Source organism: Triturus cristatus, chromosome 2_1 (genome assembly GCF_964204655.1).
Source record: "Triturus cristatus chromosome 2_1, aTriCri1.1, whole genome shotgun sequence".
Taxonomy (NCBI): domain Eukaryota; kingdom Metazoa; phylum Chordata; class Amphibia; order Caudata; family Salamandridae; genus Triturus; species Triturus cristatus.
In genome coordinates this window covers 792,580,829-792,603,303 of record NC_140581.1, presented here as the reverse complement: position 1 = coordinate 792,603,303, position 22,475 = coordinate 792,580,829, and positions in this window count along the sequence as shown.

Genomic DNA, 22,475 nt, shown 5'->3' with positions numbered 1-22,475 from the left:
AGTGTGCTTGACACTGAGTCCTCTCCTAGCTCTTACTGTGCTTTCTGTGCTAACTGTACTGCTGTGTGGCTTGTAGGCCTCTTGCTGTATGCTTTGTTCTGCTACTTGCATGACTCACCTTTCATTTGTAGCTGTTTGCAATGTTCTCTGTGTGTTGTTTTTCCTGGTTACCCTTGTTGTGCAGAACACTGTTGGTGTTAGTTGTGGTGCAGTTTGTGGTCAGAGCAGGGCATCCATTGCTCATAGTTGTCTTCCTAAAGGGTGGAACTTAGTTGATGGTCTTTGTGACTGAGCCTTGATAGTAAGGGGCAACCTAACCTCTACGAACCTCTTCACTATGGGGCAGGTTTACTAAGCATTTGAACACTCTTCAAACTTTTGAATGCCATTTGCGACCATTAAAATGCTTTTTCTTATGTACAAATACAATTTTGGGAGTTGAAAACGTTTTTCCGACCCATAAAGTTGGATTCCAAATGGCTACTGATTCGGTATCTGAAAGGGGCTTGTTGCATACATCCCTCCCAAATTCTAAATCAGTAACTTATGTATCAATGTTTTCTGACGCAATCCAGTGGCAAAATATTGATAGTTTACAGACACCCCAAGGAGGTGCCAACAGATCCACAAAAGGGAAGGCGTCCCAACGGGACCACAGCCCCCTTAATGACTGTAAAATTAAAAGTTGGTTTAAGAGTAGGCAGTGGTCCAGAGGGCACTGTCAACTCTTAAACAAACAAAAGTGAACTTATTTTTGACAGCAGTCCTGTTTCCTTTAAGGAAAACTGGCTGAAGTTTTTTTTTAAAGTTTGCTTGATTAAAAAGCAAACACAGACATGTTCGTCTGTTGACCCCAGAAGACCACTGTGATTTCCTCCAATCATAGTGAGCAGGGCCGGACTGGGAACCACTACCCGCCCTGGCAAAGTGCTCGGCCGCCTCCCCCCCTTCCCGGGGCGGGGAGGGGGAGGGGGGTGCCGCTGAGCTCTTTGTCAGGGCCGGTTTTCGGCCGATTCTGTTAGAGGGACGATTTTGCAGCTATGCTGCAAAAACGGTCCTGTAACGAAAACGGCCCCAGGAGCCCAAAACCAGCCCCCACCCGTGCGGCGCACCGGGGGATTGCCCGGTGCCCGCTACAGCCAGTCCGGCCCTGATAGTGAGTCATTAATATTCATGATTGGATTCCGATCCACTACAATTCGAGTTTTTAAGAACCAAACAATTAGCATTCACCACTAAACCTTTTTGGGTTCCAGAGTATCATTCTACTCGGTGAAAAGCGCTTTGACGCCTTGACAGGAGTTGGCCTAACGGCTAGGGCGCTCGACCTCGGACCTGGGGAACTAGGTTCGAGTCTCGGTAATGACGCTGGATATCCTGTGATTCTGGGCAAATCGCTTAATCTGCCCATGCCTAACAAAAAATGAATGTGTGTCCTCATGTAACGTAACTGGTGCTATGTAAAGCGCTCTGATACCCGATTGGATTTGGGTCAAGTTCGCGCTATATAAAACTCTGCAAATAAAAAATTAAAAAATTGCAATTACATTGGTCGGTTCTTAAAAGTCTTTACTGGCCACTAAAATACTATCTACCTTGCTTGTCACAATTTGTTCTCTGCCATGTTTAATAATATTTTCTACATCATAATCTCAAAGTCCAATCCTATTTCAGTTCAATTTCCTACAGGGCTTCCTTCCATAGCAGAAAACATGCACAATATTCTCCACTCCTGGCAGAACACCGTGTTACCAGATCAAATGAAATACCACCCAGTTTTTTTCCATTCATTTATCACTTGATCACATTAGATGTAACATCTGTCACTCCACTTGCAGCTCTGAAAATAACATAAGCACACATTAAAGTCCACTCATTTGCAAAAGAAGGAGCAAGGACGTTGGAAGTTAAAAGGAAAACACCCTGGTGGACGAGCGCCAATTAGGCTCCGAGGCACTAGACACAGCCGGACGCGGGAAACGGTGCCAGCGGTCATCCAGGGAACATTCTATCCCCAGGCCGGCTCCTCGCGCCTCAGTACAAAGTAATTCCAAACAAAACTCCGACCAATGGCAAGAGAGGCCGAGAACAGACCACAGCAGCTCAGTTAATTGAAAACTTCAGTGGGCTGAAGTGAGAAGCGCGGCTGAGCGGGCTGATTGGGCTGCACGGCCGGCCTTGTTTGTGTGCTGAAAGTGTGACAGGTTGTTTTTGTGTTTTTGCGCCGCGTCGCGTGCAGGGAGAAAGGGGAGTGGGTAAAGGAGAAAAATGAAAAAAGGTCGGTGGTTAAATGCATGCGGAGAGAATAATTGCACAACCCAGGCAGTTGTTTGTCCCTTTTTGCTTGGAGAGCTGAGCAAAACAGTGTCTGCTGACCGGTGTTCCCGCTCTCGGGATACCAAGGAAGCCGGTTTATTTCTAGCACAGGCTCCTCGCAAAACAACCCCGGCGCGCTTGCATAAGACATACCTTTTTTACAATATGTCCTTTTGCAGGAGCACGCGTGCAATGTTTATTTGCACTTTTGTGTGCTCTCTGATTTCAGGCGCTAGGTACCGGCAGAAAGCACAAGGCTGTGCCTGCGGTGCCCAGAATGGAATGGGCAATGCAATTGTTTTTCTCCATGTTTACATCTCAGTCTGTTTACAACTTGCGAGCTGCTGTACATTGAGCGAGGCCATGATTAGCGTGTGTCTGGGCGGTGTTTGCATGAACTCTACCTGATAACATGCTCTGAGGTACATGTTTGCTTCTTTTCGGAGAAGGGTCTGTTGACACTAGTTTAATTGCCAGCTGCATGCTGCATTCACAGCCCATGACGCTCCTCGCAACACAAACGGCGTTGTGCATTGCAAACATGTGCAACAGCCCAAGGTGCACTGCGTTTAACCGGAAGCATCTGATCTGAAAACTGCCAGTCGCTGTTCATGTGCTGTTATGCAAGCGTGAAAGGAAAATATATGGTTAGGGAACCCCAAAACTGCGGGGAAGGGAGGCATAAAAAATAGAGATCGAGTGATTGTCAGCCCATAGCACTCAAGTGCATGCAGTTGTTGCAGAGATCTGCGGCAACCTGCTGATCAGAGGTCCGAGTCATTACAAAATAGCTTAGAGTGTTAATGCACACGCTGCAAAGCTCCGTGTAAGTTGTATGCATGTAAGATAGCTCAATTAGTCAATGCATTTATTACAGATGTGGAACAAGAAGGAGGTGCACTGAAAAGATTAATGTAAGTCCATAGTGTTTTCTTCAAAAGTGTTCTTTATTTTAAATCACAAAACCAGCCAACACGTTTCGTTCCGAAGCAGGAAACTGTGGAACTTCATCAGGGCTTAATAAGGCAAGGTTCTAATGCGCCAATTAGAATACTTCACAACAAGTGGAATTCACATCTTCCGATAGTAGTATACTTCAATTATAACGGTTTGACACCTTGATAAATGTGAGGACTCCCCTCCTTCAGTTAGGTTGAATATTTATTACAGATGTGATTGTGTAACCTGCAAGTCACATGTTCCAGTCCTGGTAAAATAGCTCAGTGCTGGAGACAGCTACCTGAAATTTGAAAAAGCACAAGTTTTCCCTTCTTAAAGCTCATAAAATATAAGGTTATCAGATAACTCTATGCCATTGGGACAGAAATATTCTACTTTTCGACTTCCTTTTACCAATCATTGTTTTTAGGTGCTCTGATTTCTTACCTAGAAATCCTGTGCTGGAAACAAGTAGACACGTGAAATAGGTTGTCAACAAGTTCCCTTTAACAGGCCCAATGGAATTATGCGATTGTGCATCACAGATTTGCCACATCAGCCACACAATCCATCATCTGCTGCATATTTTGCAGATTTTAACAAAAAAAATTGTTTCTAGCTCAAACAGTTCAAAAGTTAATAAAAACACAGCGGCACATGCTGCAATGCAGTGGAAGGCCCTTTGCAAAGGTTGACTAGTCACCTTTCTGTATTTTTGTTGCTGCGCTTAAGTGTTAAACTGGTGCTAATGAGTTGCAGAGCTTCTATTCTATACTTCAATACAGCATGCCTCGCAGAGCAGCGCATGCGTTGCCCAGGCTCGACCTAAAAAGAAATTAATGAAATGAGGCGCCATATGTCTAGGGTACCTTGACAGGAAGGAAAGAGGCCCCCAATTCCACTAGCCTATCTTTAGTGTGCTGTTCTGTTCAGCATTGAATCAACTCAATATGCCAATGCTGCTGCACACAGGGCTTTAAGTAGGATGAAAAAACTGGGAGGACTCTCAATGGGGCATGGCCTATGTAATTGACGGTGCGGCTCAAACACGTTAGCTAAAATTCTGTGCTTAGCATGGTGTGCTGCCCAAACGGTTGTTAGTTGCATAAAATAAACAACCATGACATTGTTGTATACAACTTTGAAAATTCTTCAGTTTTGAAATGATGAGACTGTGAAACAACTATAACGAGTGTCTTTGAAGTTGCATCAAAGCCCTGTGAAGGGTGGTACAGAGGCCAAGTTAAAAGACTTTTTTTTTGCTCCGATGGTGAGTGCAAAATTGGAGAGCCTGATAGGGACCCGTCTCAGCATCTGCTTTTTTGGAACTGCTGGTGCTGAGCACCGACAGGACCCCACCCACTTAAAGACCTGGTTGCACATGCAACAGTGTCGGCAATTTGCATAATAGGACGCAGTTTGATTCAGAGAAACTGGCACAAGGATAACTAACGGGACTGGAACCTGGCCTGTCCCAGCTCTAGTCCTGCACTCGCCTATTACCTTTCTGTCAACACCTCCTTCAGTGCTCTTCTGTTCAGCACGTGTCCTCTGCTGGCAGCGGCCAGTAGCCGATGAAGCTCATCTCAAGGCACCCAAATTGCATAATGTGGCAAATGCTACAGTGAGAGATTCACTGATTACTGACACTGAGCAACCCCCAAAAATGGACTGGTGAGGTGAAATCTTCTTCCCAACATGCACAACAGATGAGTGTGCCACTACAATGTAATCGCGATTGACCATTACTGTAGGACATACCACAAACATAATTGTCTCTTGGGCCTAAATATCTGCTCGCCATTAGGCCTGGGCGGAGTTGACGGAGTTCCCTATACAAAAAAACTCTGGCGGGCTCTGCGGAGTTCCACAAGCGGCGGAGTGAGGTACGTCATGCTGCTCGCTCTGATTTTTAGTGTCAGGAGTTTGCCCCACGCTGTAAAATCATTGTGAACTACGCCACACACAGCACCTTCTTTCTGCTGCTTGAGTAGATGTTCTACTGGAGCGGCACCTTCCTCAACATAAGTCTCAGGTTTCTCAACATGAGCGGTAGCGACCCCCCACAACTGCCCACATGGGGAAATCTCACCTGGACGTGGTCTAGTGCTGGATTTTCCTCGCTCGCGCTTGCCAACTTAACGTTGGGGAGCAACGAGAATAGAAAAACTCAGCTCTGAGTTTTTCAGATCTTCACGCTGTACGCGGAGCACGTAGGGGGAAAAACTCATCAAACTCCACGAGCGGAGCGGAATTTTATGCCCAGGCCTACTTATTACTCAATTCAAAGGTACTCTTTATATTGGGCAGGGAAATATGAAAGGCAGAGGAGAGTCTGTGTCCTGCAGGGAGCACACGTATCTCGGCTGCAAGCATTCCCCCCAAATAGCACTTCAAATAAATTATTAATGGTCAGAAGTGTACTGCTGAAGTTTAGCTTCTAATTGTGTAAGAACTTTTGGAAAATGTTGTGCATCCTTTCAAATAAAACCACATACAACTCCTTTCAAAGTAAACTGCATACAACTAGATAAAAGTACACAAAGGGCCTGCTGGTATGTTCTGTGACCAAACTGCACTGCAGGTGGCCCTGAGATGAGTGCAGGTTGGGAACTGTTTCTTAAATGTCAGTGGAATTAAAAGATTTTTACACTAAAAAACAATTTGCAAATAATGTTTAAAGACCGTGGGGCACCCCTCCTTTTTGCTTTAACACCATTGAATAGAATATATTGAACAGTACAATTACCAGAATACCTACAAAACTTGCAGCGCTGTTTCATAAAGGACAAGCTAGTAATCCTAAAACTGACCACTGCAGATGTTGTGATAAATATGCTGCCAAAACCTGCAATGAGCGATCTATCCCATTATATTAAAAAAAGATGGGCTTTAATACCTGTTCTGTGGGGAGGCCTCGAAATGGGTCTCTATCGGGCTCTGTTTTGTGGCCTGGCACAGGCGTCTATTTTTTCCGGACTGCAGTGACAGCAGGCACATCGATGTACCCTGCTCACACTGCTCACTAGTGGAGAAGTTATGGCATGACGTCATGCCAGGTGAGCTTTGTAGGGGAAGGGAAATCCTTTAAAGAGAGTCTTTTTCTCTCTGGATTTCCCTTCACTTTTTGAAACTCAGGAGCAGCAACATTGTCGTGGTGTCACCAGGGCTTTAAGTGGAAGCTTTTTCAATATCATATATAAGCCATAGTTGCTGCTTATTTATCTTATGCAACTAACAATCATTGACAAAGCCAATAGTCCTGACTTGTTGTAGGTATGATGGTACTTGATGTATCACATATCTGGATGCAATGATAGAAACAGCAAAATACAAGCCCTACGGCACACTATGCAGAGCACAGATTTTTAGCTTAAGTGTTTTTATGCCACGCCCTTAATTACATTGGCCACGCCCCTTTGAGAGACCCCTCCCCAGTTTTGTCATCCCATTTAAAGCCCTGGGCTCGACACATCAGTGTTGTCATGCCAGGAATCTCACTCCCTCCAATACTATAAGGCAAAACATTAAACTGCCAATGATATAGCCAAACATTTAAAAAAAGAAATTGTTACAATAGCAGTAATAATTAAAATAACAATGATGATATCACAGCTGCCAATTTATAAACATTTTCACTGTATGAGGAGGGGGCGGGGTTTTTCCCGGAGCGACCTTTGAACAGAGAACTACTCCGTGTAATCCCCCCCCCCCACACCACCCCAAAAACAACTTCTCAGTCTGCCACCAATGTCCTATTGTGTTTTGAAACCCGGTGGTGAACATTATCAGTGCAGAGCCTCCAAGCAGGAGCTGGAACCCCACTCTATGAAGGGCTTTCCACTCCACCTTGTGATCCTCTGTGTATGGACTCCTGACCAGGTGACCGCGTGAAGGGATCGGATATGGTGTGGCACACGGTGGCATCCCTGTGCGTTGGCAGGCCTGTCACGTGAAAATAAGTAGGGAAAAGGGCACTTGATAATAACAAAAAATGACACTCGATTGCTCCTGCAACCAGTGTGCCTTGGTTTAAACAATGAACTTTGGCACAGTAGGAATGTGCCCTTCTAGCCAGCCACGCGGAATTGAACACCAATGACATCATCCCAGAAAAACATCTCCCAGTAACCGTGAGTCAGCACAAAGCACAAGGGCAAACCCTTGCCAGAGTCTTGTGGATTCACACGAGCAGAGGCGCTTGTGACTATGAGAGTGCTTCCTGTCATGTGGGTGTAAATAGCTACAGTAACAGGTACAACACAGGCCCGGCTGGCATCATCAGGGACACAGGACAAACATATGCACTAACAGCATGCACATGTATTCTTGCACAGAACCTATAGAATATGCAGGTCCCCGAGTCACAGAAGGGTCCTGTGCACACTTAGAGGGCTGCATTTAAAGGGCATCTGGCCACCATCTTGCCAGCTTAGAAGCAATGATACCCAGTGGAGCATTAAGGGGTCAGGGTGCTAATATCCGCCAATCCTGAGGTCAGTGTGCAGTTTATGTCCAGCCGACCCAGGTATGGAGGGGAAAGCTGTGCCAATCACATTTCAGCTGGCAACCCTCCTCCCCAGGAATGGTGTGGCTGGTAAGAGGAAGAGCCACAGTGTCAAAAACAGAAATGAGCAAGGGTTAAAAAGCATGTGGTGAAGAAAGGCAAGTACCTTTTCACAAATAGTTTGTTATTCCTGGTCACAACCTAGATTCTGGAATGCAGCCTTCTGGTAAATCAGTGCTGTTTGTTCTACATCACATGTTGTGCTGTAGAAGGGAATATATGATTTACAAAGCATGCAATTACAATGCATGCTTTTACAACGCAGTCTTTACATCGCAACTACCATTACATTGCATGATTTTACAACGCATGCCATTACAACGCATTTTTAATAACTACTATTACAACGCATTCCAATTACAATGCATACCATTACAATGCATACTTTAAAACGCATAATACTTTTAGGGGAACAGTAGGATAAGTGTTGGATAGTGTAGGGGTAAAAATTACTAAGTGTTGGATAGTGTACGGGTGAAAATTACTATTCCCACTACAGTGAGTGCAACAGTAGCAACAGTAGGGAAAGTGTTGGATAGTGTAGGGGTAAATTACTAAAAATTACTATTGCCATGTACCCCAAAACCCATACCCACCCTAATACTAAAAAATTCTCCATTACTTACCTTATAATGCGTTGTAATGGCATGTGTTGTAATGGTATGCGTTGTAATGGCATGCGTTGTAGTGACATGCATTGTAATGGTATGCATTGCAATGGCATGCGATGTAAAGGCAGTTGCGTTGTAACAGTTGTGTTGTAAAGGTATGTCGTTGTAATGACTGCGTTGTAATGGATGTTTCCCGTAGAAGCAGCTCTACTACATTGAATTGCTCTATTTTTAGGTCTGGCCTTAACAAAGACCTTTTACATCCATGCAACCAGCCCTTCACAGATACATACAAGGAACTTCAGTATGCTCTCTTCAACCATTGGACTGGTGTATATTTATTCACATTTTGCTTCTACCTACCATAGCATACACCGTGAGGAAATGGGTCAACTGTCTTCTACCATTGGCTCCTCTCACTGTGAGTGATGGCATTCTGCATGTGCAAAATGTGCACATCAGCTTGCAAAATGGTCGCCTTCAGTGCAAGGTACGGGTGGGCCAATGTGTATTTTTTCAATAAAAATGATAACTTGTTTATATATTTCGATGGCCAGGCAACTTCCCAGAAACTGCTATAAGACCCTTGTTGCCACTTGCAGCGGGCCACGTCCTGCACGAGCACTTGAAGTGGCAGGTACCTTGAAAATAGCCTTTCAGTATCATGCCAAGATAGGCACCTGGTCATAAAGACGTACATAAACGGGCCGCCATCTTGGAATTACTTTGAAAGGCTAAATTCAAGAGAGCTGCCTCTTGGCGCTTGCTTTGTATGCATTAGCATGTGGATGCATGGGCAGCCATTAATGAATAGTTTTTGCAAACCCTTATTACAAAAACCATCCAGAGATGGTCACCTATGCATGCACGTGCATGACTGTGTGCACATGCACATGGGGCCATCTCGGACTCGCAGTTTCCCCTTGTACAATTTAGCCCTTGAATAAATATCTCCCTATCGCTTCCTTTTAACACTAAGGGACAATGATTTTTGTTAAATTATTTCATGGACTAAATTAGTAGTCTATGTTCCGGAAACATACGTATCACACGTCAAATCAATCTCACCCTAGCGCTTGATGGCGCTGGGGCCTCGCACTCCCTCTATTCAAAGTTATACTTTTGGGGACCACTCTTCTACAGTAAAACACTTTGGGTTAGGAATGGACGGGGACCAGACACCCTACTCCAGTGTTCTGCGAGCATACTCCATGGTACCTCTAGGTTGACACACAGAGCCATTATGGTCTCAAGTGGGACTGGTGTTCACAAAATTTCACAAACAGACCCTGCCAAAAAACTTCAAAACCACTGGGGATGTTCCCTGCAACAGCAGCTCCCGACCACAACCAAGAAACCTGAGAGACTGCAGAGGCAAAAACAACTACAACGTTAGAGAACCAAATCAACGTTAAAGATGCCACGCGTGGAAGTCAGTATTGTAGGTGTTACAATGAGCAGGTTAGGTTCTCTGGTGGGCCTTTTCTATCCTCACATACTGCAAATCAGAATACATTTAGGAAGGCATTCTAATACATCCTTATGCTATGACTTACATCCGTTTACTGGATGCTCTTGTCACAGTCCAATGCAGCTAGGGCATTAGTTGTGGTTAGGCCTACATGGGAAGTGTTAAGTAAGACGTGTGAGGTTCGGATGAATGCTCTGGACATGGTGCGATGAACCGATAGCTGCACTAGGTATTAATGGTCTCCAGATGTCATATTTTTTGTACAGTTTCTTATTCTGGCTGCAATTGTGTTCCTCATCTCAGCCGGCTGAACTGTGAAGAAGTCTCTGGTAGTAGAAAGATTTTCAATAGAGCAGCGTAGTGGTCTAATATGGTAACAGGTCCAGGGTTCAGCTGGAGAAAGAGTTGCCCAGCGCAGTCACTGTCTCAATGTGTGATGCTCATTGAATTACGTCATTTGTCGAGAAAAAAGCAGCCAATGTTGTGATTGAACGGCTGTTGAAATGCCAGTTTGGATAACTCTATGAAGGAGGTGGGTGAGTTTTGGATTCTCTGTAGTGTGTCCCCTACACAGGGAGGCACACCAAGCTGTGCACTGTTGGCATCATCTAAACAAGACAGAACTACAGAAATGGTGGCTGTACCCTTTGAGGGAAAACTAGACAAGGGACATTTCAATCTTCGAATTGCATTATGTAACTTGATTAACTTGTGCAAGAAGGGAGAGATTCACGTCTAGATTTACTGGTAGATTACGTATATGATTTAAGGAGTTTAGTAGTGGGCCGCGTTCTCTTGACCAAATGTGACAGGTGCTGGTTGGTTCATTTCACACATACTTGTGCATGAGGGCCAGATTTAGAGTTTGGTGCAGCGGTTACTCCATCACAAACGGGACAAATATCCTGTATCCTCATTACAGGCGCATCAGATCCTATGTCACTTGCAATAAGGTGGATGGGATGTCCATCAAGTTCACGATGGCGTAGCTGTCCATCAAACTTTAAATCAGGCACTTAGGTTTCAATATGTTCAATCTGAGGTAGGTGGGTTGCAAACAGTGCCCAATGATTTTGTGGCACAGTACTCAATACCCAATGCATTTTTAAGATTTAGTATGATTTGCATGCCACCCAAATAAATCTAGCTGTTGATGTTGAAGGGGGCCAAAGATGAACATTAAGGAGGAGATAGGTGAAGGCGGAGTATTGGTTGTGGAGGAGAATGGTGTTGAGGAGAAAGGGAAGAAGCAGTCCTGTTTGGAAATGCCCTTTCCCCTATACTTTCAAGTTTCTGTGACGATATAGAGTTAGCAACAGGAACAAAGGTAGAAGTAAGGTCTAATAACAGAAGTCCTGCATCCCCATTAGAATCAGCTATAGTCTCGTCGTCTTGCCATGTGGCAATCGGTGCAGCTTCCAAGCTCTAACCAGGGTGGAGTTAAGTTTGAGTCAGAACATAGGCTGTTTTTAAATTAATAATGCTGCTAATTGACTGAAGTTTCACAAAATGGGGTTGACCCAGACACGTCACTAGGACCTGGGTGAATTGCGGTACAATAAGGGGGGTGGTCCCAGTGGAAACACAATATTACATAGACATCAACATCACCTCATTAATCAATTGCAAACAATATTTATGCATATTGAAAATATTTAATCACGTTGAACATATAATGCATCATGTTCAAAACGTAGCATATTTATCAAAAACGTTTGTGCATAGGTGCCCCAGAAGGGGATGGGAAGAGTTGGTGCATCAATATGCAGAAATGAGGGGGAGTGATGTAGGGAGGGCAGTGAACAGTGTGTACATCCAAACGCATAAATGGCATATCCAGCCTTAACCAAGGCTAAATTATTTACAGAAATAGAATGTCAAAAAAGGACACGGTGAGTCTATCGCTGTTGTCCGCATTCAATACAGAGAACATAGAGCTGTTGACGTTTCGACCCAAGGTTAGTGTAGATGCTTCATCCGTCTAGTTAAATGACTTCACATTTCTTAAGACATCCGTCTGAACAGCCAGCAGACTGATGTCTTAAGAAACGTGAAGTTGTTTAACTAGATGGATGAAGTATCTTGATTTATTCATGCCACTTTCACCTAAATCATTGGAATAAGCCGAACATATTTACATTCTATCACCAAGAGTTCGTCTCTCTCTGCCCCTGGAGCCTCAGAGCCCGTTCTTACCACCGCATTACAGATGGACCAATGGTGCCCCCATGGTCCTGATGAAGACTCTTTTGTAAGGAGTGGAATTTCCTACACTAACCTTGGGACGAAACGTCGACAGCTCTATGTTCTCTGTATTGAATGTGGACAACAGTGATAGACTCACCGTGTCCTTTTTTGACATTCTATTTCTGTAAATTATTTAGCCTTGGTTAAGGCTGGATAGGCCTTTTATTCCTTTGGATGTATACACTGTTCACTGCCCTCCCTACATCACTCACCCTCACTTCTGCACATTGATGTACCAGCTCCTCCCTTCCCCCTCTAGGGCACCTATGCACAAACTTTTTTGATAAATATGCTATGTTTTGAACATGATGCATTATATGTTCAACATGATTAAATATTTTCAATATGCATAAATATTGTTTGCAATTGATGAATGAGGTGATGTTGATGTCTATGTAATATTGTGTTTCCACTGGGGCCACCCCCCTTATTGTACCGCTAATTGACTGAAGGCAGATTCTCTACCAGAGAACCTTCCATTAGAAATTGTACAAATTAGAGGGCTCTTTTGGATCACAGACTAGTTTTTTAGGAAGGGTTTGCAATGTGAGGTCTTTTGTTTGTTTAAGAATAGGCCTGGTACCAAAGAGTACTCGATGATAGCTGTAGCCACGATAGCTGCTGTACAATTAAGGAGAATGCTCTTGAAAGCATGTGCAGGACTTCAGTTTGCTGGTGACCCTGATGAGTAATAAACGTTGACACTGGTTGAGAAATCATCTGAAGATAGGGGGTGGCATGACTGCCCTCCAGCAGGAGGCTGTAATTGGGACGTTGCGCTGTCAGGCAATGTGGTTCCACCACTAGCTGTCCCGTTCACCACACATCCCGCTGCACCACTCGCAGCTCTTCTCGTTGCTCTCTCCTCCCCTCCAACCTGCCCTCTGTTCCCCGTTGGAGGTGGGGCAAGTGCAGTTTGTCCCGAAGGTGTTCTCCTTCATCTTCTTTTACTTTATTGATTAATTGGGGATAGTGGAATGGAGGATCAGCTAAACTCCTAGCTGATTTGGGCGTATCCTTAATGTAACTTAATTCATATTTCAATTTGTTTCTTGTGAATCTTTCAGGCTTCTGACCTGTGGGTCTTCACGCTGCTTGGTAACGTCCTTTTGCCAGTTCAGGAATGGCTTCCGCTGGCTTTCTAGAAATCCTAGGGCCCGATTCAGAATTTGGTAGTGAGGGACTGTCGTTGTGACGGGGTGCCCGCTCTGCAAATGCTCGGTCCACCCGCCCAATTTAGGCTAATTTTGTACTAAATGTAATTCACCATTATGTGATTGTAGAACACGCAATACAAAATATGAGACCTGATTACAAGTGCCTTGGTACATTGGGATTCCTTTGCAAACACCTGTTTACTAAGGGATTGCAATTATAGTGCTGCAGTGTTTTTGTCTGCAAGAAATTACTGTGTGCAAACAAGTGTGCATCCCCACATTCATTTTCATTTTTTCATTTTTTCCAGGTTTTCCTTTCACATTGAGTTTCATAGGTGAACAAATCCTGGTAATGATCGGGCGTGTGGATTTTGGTACAGTGAGGGACAAAAAAACATGTTGTGCACCAATTTTGCAGACTAACCTCAGAATAGGCTACACTTATCACACCTATAAATTCTGATACTCTAACAGTCAGAATTTATCATGAGCCATAATTATCTCATCCAACAACAGGCCGCTTGTAAACCAACCCTTAGACCTTAGACTCTAACCACAGCGGGCGGGAAACAGAGTAGGAGAACTAAACTGTGTTTCAGCGATTTACACTAAAAAACAATTTGCAAAGAATATTGAAAGTCTGTGGCCCACCCCTCCTATTTGCATTAATAACATTGAATAGAATATATTGAATACTTCAAGTACCAGAATTCCTGGGGAAACTTGCAGCTGTTCTTCATAAAGAACAAGGTAATACTCCTAAAACAGACCACTGCAGATGTGCTGATAGATGTGCTGCCAAAACTTACAGTGAGCGATCTATCATATTTGTATTTTAAATATGCGCTTTAATGCCTTTTGTGTGTTTTTCTCGGTTTTTGTATTGGTGTGTTTAGTTATAATAACTTCTTTTAGTAATCCGCTAGATGTCTCAAAGAATGAAGACTCCCAGTTGGGTCAGAGTTGAGAAAGGTTTTGTTTAAGATAGAAATAAGGAACCCACTGAGACTGGGATCAATCTCTGCCAGAAATACTTAATCAAACATTCTATATAGTTCACTAACTAAGGGAAGCTACTTAAAGGAACATATACACTAAGGGGCAGATTTACGTTTCCTGTCGCATCCCTGCAAATCAGTAGGGATGTGCCAGGTAACTTGCAACACGCATTTCAATCCTTGCGCCACCACGGATGCGCCGCATTGTAAATGCGGCGCATCATGCCGCAGGGAAATGCAGATGCGTGTCACATCTGCTGCCGTAAGGTTGGCGCAGTGCTGGAGTCGTGTCGCGGGCGCGACGCAACTCCAGCACTGTGCCAACCCTGCCTACATGTAACATGGTGCGTCAAGCCTTACGCCTGCTTCAAGCAGGCGCAAGGTTTGGACGCAGGGGGGTTGGAAAAGTGACGAGGTGAATCTTGTAGATTTCACTCAGGCACTTTTCCGAGGCCTTCCTGTGCGGGAACGCCCACCCCTGCGTCGGAACACTCACATGAAACCTGACGCAGGTTTCATGTGGCGCAGGGCTTTACAACGTGACGCATCTCCCTAGATGCGTCACGTTGTAAATACCCCACAGCATGGCGCTGGCTTTACGCCGCCGCTGCATCACAAAAGTGACGCAATGGCGGCGCAAAAGTAGCGTACATGGCTTGTAAATCTGCCCCTAAAGGACAGATCATACCACACTTGTGTTTTTGGTTTCTGTACATAGCTGAGTTCTTCTTGTAGTTAGCACTGCATATTATACAGTGAGTGCACCCTAGTTTCCTGCACGATACTGGACATGTCATAGCGGGAGCATCTCTTCCTGCCAGACTGTGGAGAAAAGAGAACCTACTAATGTTATAGGCAACACATCTAAAGAGGCAGGGCAACAAGAAATGGTTACAACGGCTGTAATAATTACAAAACAATCGTGACGTCAGACCTGTTAACACAGAAACACTTTTCACCCTATGAGGAAGGAGTGGGGCGATAGAGGGCCCGACAACTGCTTGTTTGACAATTTTACCCCCACCATTACTCCACAGACAAGCTTCCTCGTCTGCCACCAATGTCCTGGAATGTCACACCGCGCAATGAACATCGGCTGTGCTGAGGTTCCAAACAGGAGCAGGAAACCCGCTATATGTAGCGGTTTGAAGCCCACCTTTTGGTCGTCTGTGTGATTTTGACTCCTCAAAGGGTAACTGTGTGAAGGGACCTGATGTCGAGGGACACGCGATGGCACCCTGGTGTGTTAGGTCTGTGATGTGAAAATAAGTAGGGTGCTTACTTGGCTGCGACAAGTGTGCCTTGGTTTAAACAATAAACTGTGGTACGACAGGAAGGTGCCTTTTCACCATCCAATGACATCATCCAAGAAAAACATCTCCCAACTGTGAGTCACCAAATGTCACACGGCCAAAACCCTTTCCACAGTCTTGTGAATTTACAAGAGCAAAGACACTTGTGACTATGCGAGTGTTTCCTGTCATGTGAAAGTAAATAACTACATTATCAAGTACGATAAAGGCCCAGCTAGTTTCATCAGGAATATTTCACAAATATATTCACGACCATGGTGCAAATGTGTTGCTTGCACAGAACTTATAAAACCCTCAGGCCCCCGATTCACAAAAGGCCTTGTGTATATTCGAGGCCTGCCTTTAAAAGGCACCTGGTTGCCATCTTGCCAGCTGGAAGCCAGGATACCCACTGGAGCATTGAGGGGCCAGGATGCCAATATCCACTGCCCCTAAGGTCACTGTGAAGTTTAGGTCCAGCAGAGCCAGGTATGGAGGGGAAAGTGGTGACAATGATGTTTGAGCTGGCAAACAGCGCCCCCCCCCCCCCCCCAAGGGATGGTGAGGCTAACTAGAGGAAGAGCCACGGCGTCAAAAAAGAAACAAGCAAGCGTTGAAAAACTGCTTTACCACATCACATGACTGCACATGAGGTGATGAAAAACTCGCAGCTTTTCACAAATAGCTTGTTCTTCCACGTAAGTATCTAGATTCTAAAATACAGGCTACTAGTAAATCAGTGCTGTTTATACAGCACATGTGTAGAGTTGTGCTGTAGAGCAGTTTTACTACAATGATTTGCTCTTTTTAGGTCTCGACCTTGCTATCGCGTAAGCGATCGCAAAGCGAGACTATTGTAAGGGGGATTGAAAAGTGCTCCCAAAAAGCGGATTGCATGGCTAGCACGCGCACAATCAGGCGCATCGTGCCGCCATGCAATCCGCCTTTTGGGAGCACTTCAAAGGGTCCGCCCCCCCGCCCCCAAGCGCGCGCGCGCGACGCTCCGCCGGGCTTGTTTAAATAGTAGCTTTCTACCCGCGCGTTTTTTGCCTGTTGCTGCTTCGTTTATTTGGAGGAGTTTTCACGAGCGCTGCTCATGCTCGCTACCGTGTGCGCCTCCGAGACTTCAATAATAATCTCCCCCCCTGTTTTCATATTGGGTCTATCTCATTAAGGGGAAGTCGATTCACAGGTTCTTAAAATTTGGTGAAACTAATGAAAATCTACCACGAATAAAATTAAGAACATGTCAAACGCGCCAAAGCAGAGCAGTGTTAATAGCCAACTACATTGTACACAAACCTGCAGAGCATATTGGGGCATATGTGAACTACATGCTGTGAGAACGGATGAGAGCAAACAATGACCAGTGACGAGCAGCGCTACAAAGACTCTTTAGGGCACGGCTTCTCCGACTGCTGACAACTGCAATCAATATTCAAATGAGAACTAATGAATCCATACCAATGAATACAATACATCGATGCTACTGCTGCCTCTACGAAAACTTTCACGTCAGCAGTTACTAGTTTCACCATTGCACTAATACTACTGTAATTTTATTTACATTATTCAAAAGTCATCGAGCTTTCTAACCTTTGTGCCAAGCTGCAGCAAATTCCATTAAGGTGGTAGAAGCCATAAAGAACTCCAGTTAAAAACAAAACCGCAAAAACAAAACCTTTTTAATTGGTAAATAGCTTGAATTAAAAAACATTCCACTGCCAAATTTTGCTAGCAGTCACAAAATAAGGATTACGGGCTACTTCGAGTGATTCAATCAAAAAGGGTTTACCGTTTCTGATCTCATGGAGCGCTATTCACAGCACGTGCGCAGGAGGCGGAGTTATATATGTTTGCAGAGAAGGCATGTGAAGCATCTATGTAAAGAGAGCATGTTACACCGTGTCCATAGTGAGGGCACGTTCGGAAACGCTCACCCGGCGAGTAAACATCTTTGTGAAACACACACAGTGTGATTTTACAACTCAGTTTATACTTGAAGTCTCCATATTGCCATTATAGTTTCTACTTGAACTAAAACTAGGAGGTAAGATAACCAGGCACAAACAAGCATTTTATAAGGACGCCAGGCAAACATTCCCTATTGCAACCCACCGCCCGTTAACGTACCTCTGTAAACAGCACCATCGTATATAGATCGGTTATTAATACAAGTTACCTCAGAAACGAGTGTACTTCGAAGATGCACAGCGCTGCGAATCTGCGTTTTACCCGATTAACATATTTGGATTAAAGCTAAATTAATTTAATAAAACCTCGTCATAAGTCTCAAAACACAAAGACAATCACAGCAAGACTTATAGGACGCCGCCCACTGACTAACGTACAAAGCTGGCGCGCGCATTTCCTGTTCTCGGCCACTCACTCACACCTTAAACCTTAAACCTGAAATCTGTCTTCCTAACCCTCGCTCCAAATGATACTTTTGTAATTTTGCAGAGTGCTGTTGCATTAGGAGCCCTGGCTGTCAATGGGGCAATGTGGTGTTTATTGCACTTGGAAGCAGGCTTTGATCAGAAGCGTGGTGGTGTTAAACGTTGTGAACTCCCCCTACCCTCCTCAAGGCTGCTTGCCTAGAAACTGTTGTGGGGGAAGGGGGCAGCCTGCTGCAGTGAGCATTTGTCCTCTTGCCACAGGAGGGTCCAACTGCTCAACCCAGCGTCCCAACTATCTCCCTCTCTCCCTGCAGAGCCTTTCATGTGGACGCTGTGCTTTCACTTTTACTTCAGATGCTATGCTTAAATTGTTCTTTCCCTAATTTCATGGTATCTATATATTCCCTTTATTTTCTTCTCGAGCCAGCAGATTATCTACCATAGGGAAGCATGCTTGTTTTTAATCTGAAATACCCAACTTTCTTTCTCTGCACGGGATGCCACTTCTGATTGCCTTGGTTTCAATGATAGATTGTTTACTGTTTAAAAGCACACATTTAGTTATTCTTTCCCCATCTTTCAAGCAATTTGTTTAGGTTGCAAGCAGCATAGGCTGTAACTGCTCGTACGACATGATTCTTCAGTAGAACGTCACATAAAAATCGTCCATATTAATTTTTAACACTGCTTTTTTGTTTTTGTGTACTTTCTCAGTCTGGGGTCATCGGGCAGCTGCAGAGCTTGTTTCAGTGTTTCTGCTTACATTTACTGTCTAAAGTATGCACTGATAAGGGTAGAAGTACAGGAATATGGTGATTTCTTCCCTAATATACATCACTGTTCTATTCTAATCCCATATGAAGTAATCCTGTAAAATCCTACCTATGAATCTTCTGAAAACACGCCACTTAGCGATACTTTACAGACTGTAATTTTGCTTTAGCTTTAATACATCACTCCAACACAGCTTCTTTTTTTTTTCTGGTCCGATGTCCCATGAAAAATAACTATGTGAACCAATCACGCGCATTGCTCATGCGGTGCCAGTCAGTGGTGCGTGCAGGCCCTGTGGGGGAACTAGCAGCTTGTTGGGCAGGCTGGTTGATGCCTGTCAAAGGCCTGCAAAGGCCTGCAGGGCTGCAGTATGGTCTGTCGCGGGGGTTCCTCTCCGCCAGTACTCTGACCCTGCTGGCTGAATCTAAACAAGCATTTGCAATGCAACAGGTCTCGCATTTACGTGAGTTTGAGCTATTGACGTAAATGACAATGCCTTTTATTTATGTTTTGGTTTTTGAAACCTAAATAAAACACATTGTCATTTACAATGCCAATAGCTCCAACTCGCGTAAATGCGAGACCTATTGCATTGCAAATGCTTGTTTACATCTGACCATAGCCAAGAACATTTTTTTACATAGAGACATTCATTTATATATACAAGCATGGGATTTCAGTCTGCCCTCTTTATTTATTGGACTGTTGTATTTTCATTCACATTTTGCTTCTTCCCACCGTAGCGTACAATGTAGGATAATGGGTCAACCCCCTTCAGCCACTGTCAGTGATGGCATTTTGCATGTGCATAATACGCACATCAACTTATAAAGAAGGCGCTTTCAGTGACAGGGATTGATGGGTCAATGGGTATTTAAAAAAAAAATATATTAGTATTTTTAGATCAAGCATTCAAGACCTCTTGCATATACTTTAGTATATACTTCTCTTGTGGGCTTAAAGTCACCCCCTGCTTTTCAACTTGTTTGTTTCAGTGTCCTTTAAAAATCCTTGCTTGCTAGTGGTCAGTCCTCCCTCTTTGTCCCTCCTTTTTCTCTTTCATTTAATCCATAGGAGCATGGACCAAGTACTGTATCATTACACTTTGGCAGATCATCTGTTGTTTGGGGAACTATTTTTTTATTTCTTTCCTGCTTGTGTTACACCGTGGGTGGTGTTCATCTGTGTCGCCCCTATTTTATTGCATCTTCGCTTTTCCCTTTGTGTAAGAGCACACCACACAAGCTCCAACTGTTGTTTCTGTGAAGAGGGCTATACATCTTGTGGTACCTAGTCCCCTCTTCGTTTTAGCACTCCATCTACTGTTTCAATGGTCTCCACATCACCTCATGCTGTCCGTCGCTCTCCCGTTGCTCTGGAGAACTACTGTTTACCACCCTGTGCCTCGACAGACTGCACCCTGTTCACTCTGACGCAATATAGAGCCTTTCACAACACGCTGGCCGTACATATATGGCGTAACTAAAATCACAGAGAATTAGTCCTCTTTTTAGTTTCATGGCGCACATGTCCGTCATCACACGGACGTCTTATACAAATGTGGGTTAACTGCCTAATGGCATATTAACGGAGGAGAATTTTAAAGTACTAGGTGTAGACGGAAGCGGGTAAGGACTATTCTTTGTAGCTAACACAGCTTTTATTTTCACCACATTTAATTTTCACCCGTTGCTCTTTTGAAACCAGTCACATGTTCATGCATGATGCTCATTGAATTTAAACATATCAGTAATTTTCACCTAGCTGCAACAATAGAAAACGGCATAAGAAAATCACTGTCAGGTGTAGACAGGTGATGGGTTTCAACACATCCGATTCACAGATGTGCAAATCAGACCCGAGGGCAACTGTGTTGATGACATGTTTTTAGGTCTCGCCTGCGTTGCTGCGCATGCGTTGCTTCGCCTTGGCGAGATCTATTGTCATTGCTTTTGTGTCCGGCTTCTTTGGAAGCGGGGTTGGTGTCCGCCCTGTCTCCCTTAGGCCCAGCCCACTCGCCTAGCGTTGCAGCGTATTCGCGCTGCGTCTCTTCACGTTGTGTCCATTTATCCGTGCATGTTCGAGACAGAAAGCGCTGTACTGCGCATGCTTGCCGATAGGAAGTAAAGGATTGGGTCGATAAAACATAGGTATCGTATACCGCATGCTACTAGTTCAGATGTGCCGTTCCGTTGCGCTGCATGGAACTAGTATTGGTATTTCCAGAGTGAAGCTCAAAATTACCGTATCAAGCTCCAAGGAGGAAACCCCGTACGGAGAAACGGGTTTTCTCAGTGAAAGCCCTCTAAAAATCAGATGAGAAGTTCACAAGCAAGCGTCTAACCGCCACGGCAGAGGTGGTGGCCTTTAAATCCGATTGCCTCAGTTCTGGACTCTAGTCCTCTTCAGCCATGAAAAGGACTCTAACCCGATTCCTCTGATTGAAGGCAGGGAGAGGCAATGGGAAATCTACTTTCTAGTGATTGACAGGCGAAGAGGCCGTACTAAGAGGGTCTTACTGGTCATACAGTCCCTTAAACCCTGCAAGTTGTTAAAAAATAAATAACACCGCTCTGAACAGATGGACCACCCGCTCCGACATGTCCCACCCCGGCCACACCAGAATATAAACACCCACCGCCTCGGAAGAAATCGCCAGCTGCACAGGGACCGGATAGCGGTCTATGCCACAGCATCTTCTTGCTGCGTTGGCCTCTAAGTTAACTGGGTGCTTATCACAGCCTGGAGCTCCTCCTTTCAGCAAGGGTCATCCAGTGATGTACATGGTCAGCCGGGAGCTATAACTGGCACAGTAGCTCAAAGCTGGCTCTATTGTTTTTAAAAGTAAAATAAAAAGCCCGACATTCCTCCGGCCAGAGCAACAACTCACCCCATATACACGAGCCTGGCATGAAACTTTGCCGTGTGAATACATGCAGCATACTGTTTTCCACACACAATAAATACACGTGCATACATCTGTTTTTTATTCTAGACCTTTTATTACAAATAAAACAAAGACCAGAGATGACAAGTTTTTCTTTTCCTTCCTCCTACATCACTAGTACGGGTGGCATTTTTGTCCTGATAAGACCCGATTTTTCTCCTATTTTGATGAAAACTTTTATTTACGTACAAAGTTATATTTAGATACACATTGACCAAGTGCAATAGGTTTCACATTTACGTTAGTTTGAGCTATTGACATTGTAAATGACAATGCCTTTTATTTTTGTTTCCGTTTTTAAAACATAAATAAAAGGCATGTTTATTTACAATGCCAATAGCTTAAACTCACGTAAATGCGAGACCTATTGCATTGCAAATGCTTTTTTTTTATTTGTGGCTCGAAGCACAGCTCTATTTCATATGGCGTGCGGCTTGGAACTTATTTTTGTTCGTGATTCAGTTCCTCTGTGATATGCTTGTTATAATATGACTAATCATCCTAATTACTAACAAGCATTTGCAATGCACTAGGTCTCCCATTTGCGAGAGTTTGAGCTATTGCCATTGTAAATAACAATGTCTTTTATTTATGTGTTGTTTTTTCTGTAACATAAATAAAAGGCATTGTCATTAACAATGCCAATAGCTTAAACAGTTGCAACTGCGAGACCTATTGCATTGCAAAGGCTTGTTAAATTAGAAAGTGTGTAGGCCCATTTCCCTGATTTGAATACTCCTCAACAAATGCTAGCGTT